This window comes from Anas acuta, chromosome 8 (genome assembly GCF_963932015.1).
Source record: "Anas acuta chromosome 8, bAnaAcu1.1, whole genome shotgun sequence".
In the NCBI taxonomy this organism is placed as follows: domain Eukaryota; kingdom Metazoa; phylum Chordata; class Aves; order Anseriformes; family Anatidae; genus Anas; species Anas acuta.
In genome coordinates this window covers 26,715,549-26,728,837 of record NC_088986.1, presented here as the reverse complement: position 1 = coordinate 26,728,837, position 13,289 = coordinate 26,715,549, and positions in this window count along the sequence as shown.

Genomic DNA, 13,289 nt, shown 5'->3' with positions numbered 1-13,289 from the left:
GAGTGCCTTACTGTCAGGCAAAGATGACCCGAGGCACCCTGGGCTCCTGTGCCAGCAGAGGCAGACTGTGGGGCGGGCAGGTGGGTGAAGAAGGAAAGCACCCATCCCTGCTGCAGCCCAGCTGGGAGGAAGGAGGCAGCAGTTCCTCTGCTCTCACTTCCAGATCACAAAACTCAGTGGCACGATGTGATTCTCAGAGGCACTGTTTTGTCCCTAGCAAAAGAAGTCTCACTTCTCCCATGGCTGCATGAAGTTATTGTTGTAAATGCACATACGGTAAATACCTTCAACGACTACATCGCAACACAGGAAACAAGAGGTTGGCTTTCATGCTGCACTCTAAGGCTTAGAACTGTGGCTACTGCTAAGGATGCTTGGCCTTTTCAGTCTTCTGATTATCAAGCACTGTTTTCAGATACTTACAAGGGGACCAAATGTTAATTATTTGAACTTAATTTCTATGTAACTGAACACTGGCTTTAGGCTGATCTATTTATCCAGACGTTCTTTTTTCTTCTTGTCTTCTAAAAACAGAATGAAAAGAACTATTTTTCATATTAAAATATATCAGTTTGGGTATATTTCTTCTTTAAATTGTACTTACCGGACTCTCATTAGCTCAAGACTTTGTTTGCGAATACCCACGCAAATTATAAATACATGTGCAATTTGCATATTGCACTAGGAAGGACAGAAAACTAAGTGTACAGAAAAAAGCCAACTACTTACTCCCAAGAGTAAAAAATATCCTGCCCCATGGACGCGTTGTTGCTTAATCGCTTTTCATGTGGGTTTTATTGTTGCTGCTGAAATTACTGGCTATTTTTGGACACATGGTGTTGGGCTAGAAATACTATAAATCTGAGATGCTAATGTACTTTCCACTGTGCAGGATTCCTACCAATCAAACCCACCGCCCACAGTTGCTTTTATCTCAAGCCAAGACTAGCAAGGGCAAAACATGGTCTTTTATTGACTTTAGAGCTTAGTCCATTAAATTTCCTGCCTCCAAAGCCAATCACAGGCTGATGGCACCATCCTGGATTTTATTTTGCAGTATGATGAGCCCAGCTTCCATACACGAGCAGCACAGCGGGGGCTGGGAGCCTTCTCCAAGGCGAAGCTGCACATTACTCACCGGCTGCCTGACAACAGGGGTAATTGCTTTTCATTTTTTAAACATATGGTGACAGGCAGACTTAGCTGGTGCAGAAGCCTCTGCAGAGCCTCTGGGGAAGAAGAGGAAAAACACTTCATGCTCCTTGCCAAGATGTTTTAGATGCAAAGTGGGGCATCGGCAAACCCGAACACAGTGACTAAAACCCTCACAAGCCAGCCATGCAAACCAAGACAACGAGCCGCCAGTGACAGAGCTTTCAACAACCAACAGAGAAGAAAGCAAATGCACTCGGTTGCGAATGGTATCTCTTCTTATTATGCACAAACCAGAGATCTTATTGCTTAAAGGATGGAAACTCCAGGTTCTTCTCATCACAACTTCCAGTGCTTCAAACCCCGAGTTACTGAAGCCTCTCCGAGGTTTTGCAGGAAAGGAACATGCTCGGCTTACTCTGTTGTTCACACAGAGCACAAGTGAGTCAACCCAGCACACTTAAATTATGTTGATCAGATCTGGCACAACTTCATGCAGTTCAAAAGAAGCTGCCGCAGTGTCCATAGATCTGTAATAGTTCACTTCACCGTGTCCCGGGCTCAGAGATGCTGCGGACACAGACAACACATCCATCTCATAACTCTTACGGGCATTATAACTGCTCCCCAAGAAGACAAACACCACAATTCCTGTTTGTGTTGCTCATGTTCTAAAGAAAGATAGTCTCACTCTGGGGGCAAAGACATTTTTCAATTTTCTTGCAGAGTTGATTTCAAATGTGAAAGTTAACTTGAAACACCTGACGGGCACAGCTCAGAACACACCGTCTTTTCCCAGGGGAAAAACAAGAGTTGCAGCATCCACCCTGGGTAAGATCCAAAGTAGCGTCAAAGCCTCGCTGTATCTAGGGCAATGGAAAAACATCCAGGCAGGAGCCGAGCCACCAGACAAAGAATTAGCACTGCAGACTGCCAAGAGCACGAGAGGAGGCTGATGGCAGGATCCCCGCTGGCCGCCGTAGCCCACATCCTCAGCAAGAGCAGAAACACCTCCCGACCCCAACCTGCCCTGCAGCCTCCGCTGGGTAAGGTGTCGGTGGCACCATTTACGGCTCGCTCATGACCGCTCGGCAGGGTGATGTGTGTGCTCTGTGGCTTTGGGGTTTTCTGAGGCAAGGCTCTTTAAAGGCCAGATCTCAAAGTGAGACGAGAAGGACTGATCCTGCCTGCCCAATCCGCTAAAGAGTTTGTCGTGGAGTGACTAAGCACCACTCGAGTCCTAGATTCTGTAACTGAAGAACGGAAAGGGCAGTGAGGGACGGGGATGCTGATACACCTAATGAATTAAAGACTAAGAACCGTAGTGCTATTGCTGTTGCCCCATGTAGTAGCCTATCTTGAACCTAATTACTGTGCTGCGTTAAGAGCATGTGATTGTGAAGAATGCAGGCTAAAAAACAGTAGGACAGTCCTTAAAAGTTTAGTCAGGATTAGTCAAGAAATCCTCACCAAATTCATTTTCTCTCTACTGGCAAAAGAAACAGGTTTATAACAAATCAGTGCAGTCATGTAGCAGCTGAGCATTTGAAAACATGGGATAGAAGTGGACCTGCAGTGCTACAGTGGTAGCTGTCTACAGCAGCAGCACCAGATAAATGCAGAAGTTGTTGTAACAGCTGTATCCAATTATGTAGGTATACAGTTCATTAATAAGTAAGATTGAATCATGTTATTAATCCTTGGAAACAAATTAGATGGATGTTTTTGTGATTACTGAGTCCACATCTCGTTTCCTCTGGTTGTCAGCACTGCAATCCACAAGCTAAGAGCAGATCATTTGCACTGTCAGAGCTATTGTCCAGATGTCAAAAAATATATACTGTTAAATGCAATGTAAGTTTAAAGCCCATGCATTCTTTAAACACATAGTATAACTTAATTTAAAAGAATGGGATTTATTTACATTTTATTTTATTTTAGCTAGACTTCAAATAAAATGTTCTGTAAATGAGGAAGAGACGCAAATGTTGAACATCTGCATCAACATGCTGAGGTTATTACGGAAGAGCTCACTGGAAATTAATGGGCACTAATCTTTTAATACTGTAGCTGATCCTTGGTCAACCTGTTACAAGAGCAAATTGCCATTCCCAGCTGTGCCACACCATAAGAGGATAAACATCAGAGTGGCTGGTCCTTAGGAACAACCTATTTCAAGTATATCTGCTCACTCTTTCGCAGCTAATCAGAGCAATGTTAATGGAAGAAAAGCTGCCAGAAGGGAATGGATGTGAATATGAATGAAATGTAATGCTATAGGAAGGCAAAAATGTATGTAGTAAGACACTGAAATCTCAGGATTTAAAGGCTGGAGAATTGAGAGAACTGAGAAATGAATTCTTCCCAAGAATTCGTTGTAGACTCGGGAACCTGAAACTTGTACAGTCAGGGTGTAGGTACATCAGAGACTCTGTTCTCTCTTGTTCAAGTAAGGCCACAGTGGAGCTCAGGGGCGTTACGTGCCTACGTGCTCAAGTTGTTTCTGAAAGGCTTCTGGGACTCCCACATCTGAACTGACAGCACCAGTCAGAGCGTGACTACGTACGTTCGGGAACCTTTGGGAGTCTTTGGCTCTCACCAGCTGCTACATAAACTAAACTCCCACCAAAACAAGTTGCACCCAGTACTTTTTTTCATGCTCACCAGATTTTTTATTCCACAGAAGCATTTTCTCTTTCAGTTTCTCCCAGTTTTGTTTTCACTTGCACTTACCCTGCCTTGCGCTTCCTTCACAATTTCAATATGACATCTCCAGGTCACAGCAGAGCAAGAGCCCTCTCCGTGCCCACAGAGAGCCTTGCCTAAAGCAAGACTGCCAGCTGATGTACGCTCTGTAAGGTAGGAATAGCTGTTTACTGTTTGCACAACACCGAAAGCCAGGGGACCTCTGATCTACCTAAGGCCTTTCATCAGTACCGCAGCAATGTTATGTAATGATTTCAAATTTACGTTTTTGCCTGCTGTTGTGTATGCAAGAAAAGTATAGTCATCTTCATTAACATGACTGACACCTTTTTTTTTTTTTTTATCATTCCCATCTCATTTTAGGATGACAACATAGAGAAAAGTTCTCTGTCAGTGGTTTATGATACACCATGTAAGCTAAACCGTAACTGCAGAAAAGCATGGTTTATTTCATATGCGATAAAATGGCCAATAGCCTCCTTCACCTCCCGGCACATTAGTGTCGGTGGATAAACAACTACATTTAAAGAAAGCTGTTTTGCTATTGCCTTTCCATTACCTACAGAAATACGGTCTAGGCAATTTTTAATAATGACAAGCCCCAGCTTTTGGCTGCGACCTAGCTCTGCAGAGACCGTCCTGATGCTTCTGCAATCTGGCACCCAGTACATGCAGTTCTGGAGAAACTACCAGAGCAAGCTGCTTCTCCTCAATCAACACCACCCATGGCACCATCCATTGCCCATTATGGGACAGGATTTGCCCCGTAACCTCCCTCCCTACCTTTTCCCTCCCTGTACAAAACTTCTCAGCTGCATCTACCGAGTACCACCTGGGTTAGCAGACAGCTGCCTGGCTCTTGAACTGCTTCTGCTAAGCACTGATAATATTTCCCTAGTCTTGCTTACATGGTGGTATTACTTACGCTGCTGGTTGCCGCTAGAATTACTAACAGCATAGACTGAAGGAAGCGGGGGGGAGAGAAGCTGCTCAAAAGATGACTGATGAAAATTGGGAAGTGGTGTTAACCATGGAAAAAATGAGTGTATTTGAGAATCACTAATAAAACAGCTGAACACAGTGATGCTTTCCATGGCTTATGCCAGACTGGATTTAAAAGCTGCTACCAAAGAACATTTCTCCTCATTAGCCCTAGAGGCGCTTTCTTTGCCCAGCTACTCTGCCCGAAGGACTTTACTCCTCAGGATGGACCAGCACGGTATGAAGGTGGTGTTTTTGCTGCTTGTATCTTTAACTCACCAGCCCCATCAACAATTACCCTGTAGATGAATTAGCATCGATTCGTCTTTGACTCTTCCTCCTACCTGGATAATATTTGGGCCAACCCTGGGAAAAGGACTCCAGTTTGAAAGCAGCCAAGTTACAAAATACTTACAGTAAGAGCCATGTGGCCAGCCCTCTATGTAAATGAAGACTATCTCCTGTCCTTCTGCTGATTATGTGCGAATCACCAGAACAGCCTTTCCAAAACCACAGAAACTCCTTCCGCTTCTTGCTGATTCTTCTCTCTGCGTGCAGGAGGAAGGACGGTCTTGTGGCTCGCACAGAGACTTGGCTGTCAGCATGTGTGGGTTCTATTCCTGGTGGTCACTGACTTCTCTTGTGACTTTGGAAGAGTTTCCTAACTTCTCCATCCACTGCAACGTCTGCCTGATATGCGGCTTAACAACATAATTCAATGCTGTCCTTTAATGCAAATACCACTGGAAAACTTCATGGTTTGGGAAAAGTGGGAAGTAGCGTAAGAGTTCACCATTTTATTTCCCTCACGGCAGCATTATTTAGTGGCATTTTAGTTCTCTGCACCAAGCACCATTTCCATCAGACGTGCAGTGCCTTTATCTCCGCATACAGTGCCACCACACAGACAGACAGCTATTTAAATGTACCCATCTTACATCGCCCAAGGGAGGAATGTGGCAAACAACCAAAGGAAGCAAGTCCAGAACCCACTTCTGCTTCACCTTCACAGTTAAGGTCATTTTCAAGACAACAGCTCACATGTTTCTTGTAAATCTACCTCCAGGCAACTGCTATCAGAGAAATTGTCCACATCAAATAATTACTGAAAGTTTTCAATGTCTGTATCATTTACTTCTGGCTGAGATACCACCAGCACTGTGCACTGCAATGAGTGCCTGGCTATGTGAGGTGATTTACATGGCCAGCAAAACAAAAGCTGTGCTGGTACAAACACCTTTACTCCTAATTACCAGTGATAATGCCGACTTAGAGAAAGCCAGCCTGTGTGCAGGACCTTCATGGTAGTGCTCAAGTGGAGAGCTGCCTGGAAAGGCCATGCACAAGGAGGTGGCACACTAGCCACATTCTTTAAATATTTCCTGCAGGTTAGAAGCAATTGTTTTTAGGAAAGCCTGAATTCCACAGAAATTGTCAGAGGCATCAGGGAGGCTTCAACTGATGGTCTTCAAATTCCATGTATTAAATGTAAAACTAAAAGCAGCTGCTATGTAAACAAGTACATAAATTTCTTCAATCTTGAGATTCAAGAAAAATAAAATACTGCTTTAAACAAATAACCAGGCTGCCTTGTTGCCTTGAATTATAAACCTGCAATGAAATTCAGAGTTCCTGCTCACACCCTAAGTCAATACAGCACACTTCACATGGCTCACCTGAACCTAGAGCTAGAAAAAAGCTGTCTGAGAGAGTTCTAATTCAAAATAAAATAAAATTAGAGGTACAATTCCATTTACTTACATGATGTCTTTTTCTGCTTAGCTCTGCTGCTGCATAGCTTAAGGGCTGCTATAACGATGCAAGAAGAGATGTCATTCCAGTGATCTGCACAGACTTTTATCAGTATTGAATTGACCACCATTATCTAGGATTTGCCATCAAGTTTCAAAAACACCTCATATTAAATTAAGCTACTGAGCACCTAATTACAGGCTTCTATTCACATTTTAATTTCTTATATAGCAGCAAGGTAGAATTGCCATTTAAAACATTTTGCTGCCTTTTGTTTGTCAGAGCTTTCTACTAAAATGCTCCCAGATCTATTGCAGAGATTGTAATCCTGGTTTTACTCGTGGAGGCACCATTTAAAGCTTTTGCTCTTGCAAGCCCTCCATGCACAATTACTTGGAAGTCCCATGTGCACTGCTAGCATGAGTATGCTGGGTGTGCCAGAAGGTTAATAGTCTTTGTGGTCCATACCACAGTCACTAAATATTGATGCAATTAGGGTTTATCTCCAAACAGACAGCAAGCAACTCAATTCTGCTGCTCTGAGACTGTAACACAGTTACAGCACTATTTTGTTATTGAGCATTTTGTAAGTATTAGCAGGTGTACACACAGTTTTGTATTTTTTTTCACACTAGGACAGAAAAGGCAAGACAAACTCATGGTGTTTGACTGAGAACACAGATTATATAAAAATTAATTTCTTCCTTACCCAAACTGGTACTAACAGCATTGTTTACAAGTTAATCACTCCTTCCAGTGAAAACTGTGTGATTCAAAATTTGCCCATTTTCCTGGCATCTCAAAAGAGTCAGCTCTGTGCAGACAAATGAAAGCTGTTCATGGGATCAGTCTGTTGATTTCCACTGTCTGTGCTCCCAGATGCTACAAGAGCAAATATGGAGTCTAAAAGAAAAAAATAGCTTTGAGAAATTATTTCAATGCAATAACATGAGCTATTCTTAGTAATGAAGGAGAAGATTTGTTTTCCTGATGTGATTCGAGATGTTAGTGGCCTTCCGTTTATGGAGTGCAATCTGAAAGTCAGAACCCAGAGCACTTACCTCCTTTTTCCCCCAGTTGCAGCAAATTCCCCTTCATTCCTTTCCATCAACACTTGTTTTTCTAAGATCCTCTTTCCAGAACATCACCTATTCTATGGAGAGCATGAATACAATGCTGTTATGAGCATCTTTATCCCACCCAATCTGCAGGCTCATCAGTAGTGTCCCTAGGGATGTACTTCATTCTAACTCTTCATTCTCTGTTTTTATCATCTGATAAACTTCCCAGTAAATTTCATAGACTTTCACCGCCATTTACCGATAAAACGAATTAACAGATAAAGTATTTATAATGTGATTGCAGCTGAGGGTTAAGCTCCTCTTCTTGACCTCACCACTAGAGAAGACCCTACAAATTAGAAACTGGAACATTATTGTGAACAGACATGTAAAAAAATTCCTTATTTTACATTCAGATGAACAAAACTAAAAGGAAAACATTCTCCCTGCTACAAAGGTACAGTGTGGTCATAAGCATAAGCAAGAAAGGAGAAAGGCTTTTCAGCTAAATGCATGTAAGGTGCGGGACTGAAGAATGAGATGTAATGAGTACATTTGAATACTCTGAGAACCTTGTATTTTTTTGGTTTGGTGTTTTTTTTTTTTTTTCTTCTTCTTTAAAATCTCAATAACTAAGAATTGCATTAATTAACACCTGAGGGAATATTCATACATTTTTCATACATAAAAATAATCTGCATGCAGAAGCCATACAGACTGCCCTAGAGTGGCTCAATCTGAGTAGAGTGAGTCTTTGCAGAAAGGACTTTTCAGCCCCTGGAGTTGGCTCTCATGAGCGCATGCAGTAGACACTGGAGGAAAAGGAGTTTCAGGTGGCTCAGGTTAAGATATCTCATAAGGCCAGTGGCTACTGGGGGACAAAGAAGATGCTGAACATGTTCCACTTCAGCGCTCAAAATCTTTTCCAAAGGTCCCTAGTAACAGTTTCAAAACACAGCAAATCAAAATTGCTTTTTTTAACAAGAAAGGGAAAACATGTCACATGTTCTTAGGAAATAAGCTATTAGAAATTAACAGGAGATAAGTGACCTAACGACAAATATTGAAACCTCTATATGTACACACACAATGGAAAGGCTGCTTTAATATCCCAGCTTTGTTATCTTCTGGCAGATGTTCATTTCCTGTCTTCTAAAATGAATGTTTTTTAAAGTAAACATATAGAACTGTACAGAAAGAAAGCATAAAACCTTATTCAAAATGTCCCAAATCATTTTGCATCTCATTATGTCTTCATTGCAGGGGGTTTTGTTTGTTTTGCTTTTTCTGTCTGGAGTTAAAGACCTGGCATATTTAGGTACCAAGATACAACTGCCAACTCAGGTTCAACAATATGAGTTAAGAATTTAACTTTGAATACTGTAAATCTCTAAGTTTTGCCATTTTTTTTAGATAATTAAATATTTAAAAATTTAATAAAAATTTAAACTTTTAATTAAGCTTTTTTGAGGCTGAATTGTTTAAAAAAAAAAAAAAAAAAACAGAAATATGCGATCCTTAAAAATGGTTAAAAGAAAAAAAAAAAAAAGAAAAAAGCCCTCTAGCAGATCAACAGCTTTAGAAGTCTAACTGACAAAAAGGAAAATCACCTTACAAACTGTTCTTCTTATATTGTATCACACTGATCATTAGCTGTGACCAATTTTCTGATGCTCTGGCCACTTTCGTTCAGCTTAACAAATATCTAAGAGCAGCCAGCCAGCTCTAGTTCTTCCATTCCTGTGAAGTGTCAAGTGTCTGAGACCCAGGAGACCGCTGCCTTCCTGCCCCCTCAGCAGCAGACTGACCGCTGAGGGAAAGGGCTTGCACATCTGCCTCCAGGTGACAAAACCAGACTTGGTGACAGCCCCACCGGCCCTCCTCCATGCCCGCAAGATGGGCTGCTTGCAGTTTTTCCTCCCTCACAGCTCTGTGAAAGATTTAGCTTCTGACTGTGACCTCAGACACACAGTCACGACAGAAAGAACACGTAGCACTTGGTGACTGAAAGCTTCTTAATGCATTTTGGGCACTTTTTCTACAAGTCCTTAAGGAAGAAATGCAAATAAATGCTAGAATCGAGGCTTTGCCACATTTGCCTTTTTGTATTCTTTCCTGATAGTCCTAAAGCCTTCACCAGAAATGAAAGCTGTATGTTGGCAAATATTTTCATGTGAATTTGATGCTTTGATAATAGAGATTGATAGCCTTTATTGCCGTGTCTAATCGGCCTGAGTTCTCCCTGAACCCCTCTAAGCAAGTTTCTGAACTTCAGCCCAGAGAACACGGTGGTGATGGTGGAGGAGCAGCTCATGCTCCAGCCCCATTCCCACTCGGGTCTTCTGCTGAGGCTCTCAACAGAGAGACACCTCTGTGTAGCTTGGGACTGGGGGAATGCTTTTGATGCAACAATTTGTGGTAACACCCAAATTGGCTTCTCACAAACAGTTGAAAGCCATCAAGTACTGTTGGTCGAGCTTCACCAACATTCAGGCACTAAGAATTTCAAAACCAAAGACAAATTATTTGGAGAGGAAAACGTACTGAGAGAACTTTGTTATGAAAAGCAGCTTCCAAACAAAAGCACTGGAGTAAAGCCTTCACCTGTGGAAGCCCCTAAGAACTACTGAAATATCTCTGTTGAGTTTCAGTCATTCCTTATGTAAGGCCTGTACTCAACAGTTGCATTATAAATTCCTGAAGTGTTTATATTTCACATACTAATAAGATATACTTGGAAGTTAAATAAAAAGCCTGTAATTACAAGTTTCAAATAGTTCCACAGAGACACAACTTCTGGGGAAGAGATGCCTAGAGCACTGGCTTCCTACCACGCATCTTCCGTGGCAAATGCCAGCCCTTGAGAGAAAACCACATGAAAGTCGACTTCTGCTACCTGGGAAACTTCCAGAACTTTTTCCATTTGGGATCTCAGATGCTATTTGAGCAATTTCTTATAGCACAATAGTAAATTTAAGGAGATGAACACTGAGGAATACTCAAAACCAATTTAATTTTTTTAAATACTAACACTAACCAACAATTAAATATCAAATTATTTGCTGAAACCTCTTCAGGAGAAGTTTCCATGACTAGCTGTGAACAGAAGGCTTCAGCTTACAATGCTTATTTGCTCCTTTCCAGTTACCTACGTACTCCATCAGTCTCCAGTTTGGGTACCTCAGGCATCCCACATGCTCAGACTCCGGCAGAAAACCGAAATAAATCCAAGATTGTCCTGATGCAATCTGCCATTCAGCTGGCTGCTAAAGGACAATCCGAAGCCTCTTCTCCTTGTCTCGGACTGAAATAGGTATAAGTGCCCTACAGCAGAAAAGGGCTGCATGCGATACATGTTGCTGTAGATTTGATTTATGCTATTTTTAAACAGCATCCCAAGCAATAGGAACCCCCCGGGGGGATTTCTGCACCGTCAGGACATTGCTCCCGACCTTCAGCCCCAGGTAGCATTTGCTCGCTGCGATCCCACCTCCGGCTCGCCCCCCTCGGGGCTCAGAGGCAGCAGCCCCCGTGCTGCCGGTGCGGGACCCTAAGAGCAGGGCCGGGGCGGCCTCTGCTGGGCGGTGTGAGGCACAGGGCTGAAACCAGGGCAGGCAGGGGCGCGGCAACCACCGGTGTAAACGCTCTGGAAGAGCCCAATGAAATAAGATTCCCATGAATTAAGATTCCCATGAATTTATCCCATTGGGCAACTTTGTCCATCAGCCTTTTGTAGAAGGTGATCGCTCTCCTGAGTAACATCAGGGCTTTTTGTGCACTGTACTGTTAATATTATTTACCTTAAACACCGAACTAAGAGAAAAACTCCGCAGATAAAGTTTGTGTTACTTTAACAAGTGCTATTGTGGGCCAAGCCCTTTTTTTTTTTTTTTTTTTTTATCAGAACAGCATCTGAATCACTGCACAACCTCAGGCTACACCGACCCATCACAGCAGGGCGCTCCCAGGAAGCTCAGTGCCTTACCGACAAGAAGGGACAAGAAACAGAGATGCCGAGAAGTGACGTAGGTGGGATCAGCAGCAGACCCGTCACAAAAGTCTCCATCTGCCAGCCTGCCTGCAGGATCACACCGTTTCCTACCGAAATGCCACACTGTGGAAATGATGAATGCCATTAGATTACAGCCCAGCAACTGCCTCGCAGCAAAGCGTGGATGTCAGCTATCAGTCTGCTGGAACAAATGAGAACACTGAGTAAATCTTCCTCTTCATCCCTTTTTCCTTAGGCTAGGGAAACCGCAGGAGTCTGGAAAAACAATAATCTAAAACCGGATACTCCTTATGGGACTAGTGAGCAGTATCTGATGTCTACATCAAAATAACTTCGAGGGGATGGCAGTGTCTATGGCTGATGTAGAAGTGCTCCTACCCTAGCTCAAATTCCCTGCAGGGAAGTGCAACGCTGCACTAGCATCTTTTCCTGTGCTGCACAGAAACCAATCTTCTGCCAAACCCTGGCTGACTGGTAAAAGCAAAATTAAGTATTTATGAGGCAGCTGTATCGGATGTGTGCACTGCCACTCGTTCATTAGCACAGACACTGCGGAGGGGACAGGTTACAGCCACAGGGCCCGTTACTATCTGGGAGAACCCAGTTTTCCACCCACATAGCTTAACCCAACTTTCCAATTTTTCATAATCCATAGAGAGTAATGTCATCTTGTTGATAACAAAAGTAGGCATTTGTGATGATGGAGTCAGAATTTGGTATCTTTCCTCATCACCTGGTGTCAAGTTGCAATTACATCTCTTCTCTCTTTCTTCCCTAGTGAAACCTTTGCAAAATTTGTCCAAGTAGTGAGAAGAAAGAAGCTACAAACTTGGAAAAGAAATTCTAAAACATTGCTCTTCCCTTTATACTGCAAGCAACCTTTGAGCTGACAGTAGAAACCTTTACAGCTGTGATCAACAAAATGTGAATGACCAGGTTTAACATTTGTGAGACAAAGGTAACAGTTTTGTGTTTAACTTCAGAAGGATGGCTTCAGAGATACAGCCCGGATTGAGACAGTAATCTGTACCACCAAGATTACTAAGAAATCCTGTTTGCAAACCAATTCCCGTTACACCATCCCTGGGGTCACCCCCACCTCTGAACGTCCCCTTGTTTAGTCAATCACTGCCAGGCCCAAGCCATTTGAGAGGTTTGTGAAGCATTTTTACACAGGAATACTGGAAGCAGTAGGACGGACATGGACACCACAATAATCTGGTGAAACCATTTGGCCTGCAATTATCAGAGGTCACAAAAGACGAGATCAGAGTGTTGACCTTAAAATCCACAGCTACATACTACGTTAACCTAGTAGGTGCCCAGCAAGAGCTGTGCAAACCCACATGACTCTGCAGTAAAAGAGGTATGGATGCAATGGATGAAAAAAGGGCTTGGACTCACCCACGTGTGTTTGCAGATCTGTGGCCCTGCCTCACATCAGGAGCGTGGCACCTATCTCACTGCACGGTAAGGGTGACTGGACAACCCAACCGGTGCAGCCCCAGCAAAGCATCCACAGGACTATGCCTTTGGGCTGAATCTGAAATCAGACTGCACAGTACCACCAGGAAGCATTTGGGTAATAAATTCTGTGGACATTTGAAAATGCACCGGGGCTTGTC